The sequence below is a fragment of the Sinocyclocheilus anshuiensis genome, unplaced genomic scaffold (assembly GCF_001515605.1).
Source record: "Sinocyclocheilus anshuiensis isolate Anshui unplaced genomic scaffold, SAMN03320099.WGS_v1.1 scaffold217, whole genome shotgun sequence".
Lineage (NCBI taxonomy): Eukaryota > Metazoa > Chordata > Actinopteri > Cypriniformes > Cyprinidae > Sinocyclocheilus > Sinocyclocheilus anshuiensis.
Genome location: NW_015536538.1, coordinates 1,771,933 through 1,772,572, shown reverse-complemented (window position 1 = coordinate 1,772,572; position 640 = coordinate 1,771,933). Strand labels below are relative to the sequence as shown.

Here is a 640-nt window from a genome sequence, read left to right as displayed (position 1 = left end):
TTAACCTTAATACAGCAAAATGCGTCTATTGCAGCAGCACGCAGTCACCGGCATGACAGGATGTGCAAAAGCCACTCAAAAAAAAACCCGCTTTCTCACCCGAATTAAAGGGGTTTTAGTCTGAATAAAATGCTAGTAGCAGGATTGTAAAATGAATAGATGTGATTATGATCATTTGATAAAATGAAGAGAGTTTGTTTGAGATCATTTTACTTTGTTGACTGTTTCCTATCCCGACACGGAGACCGCTGAACGTGGTGCTCGTTGTTGTATTTTAAAACACGATTGCAATGTTTTCAACTGACATTATGGCATTTAAAATAAAATGATCCCAAACGTAACTGTGGCGCGTGTGGCTGTGCTGCAGTCAGTGAACCGCTTCCATCGGCGCTGCTGCAGCAAAACACACGGTTGCTAACATGAAACATTATTATCATGTGAGTATTATGACCAGTACTTAATTTGATCCTGCTGGATCCTGTTCCGGAAAATGTCAGATTTTAAATGTTTGCGTTGCGGTAGGCCTATTTGTTTTTAATAATCCGGCATTTACGGTGCATTAGATCGAGACAGTGCATGCGTGCGTGCATACGAGACGGAGCGAGCGCGGGTTTGGATAGGTGTATTTGGAGGTTATTAC

At 41.9% G+C, this 640-nt stretch overlaps 1 protein-coding gene across 2 annotated transcripts in view; it reads left to right on the top strand.

The window, feature by feature from the left end:
• LOC107696355 (minor histocompatibility protein HA-1-like) overlaps positions 1-640 on the top strand; it is a 31,700-nt gene that overhangs the window by 19,280 nt on the left and 11,780 nt on the right. The gene's annotated exons all lie outside the window — the stretch shown is intronic.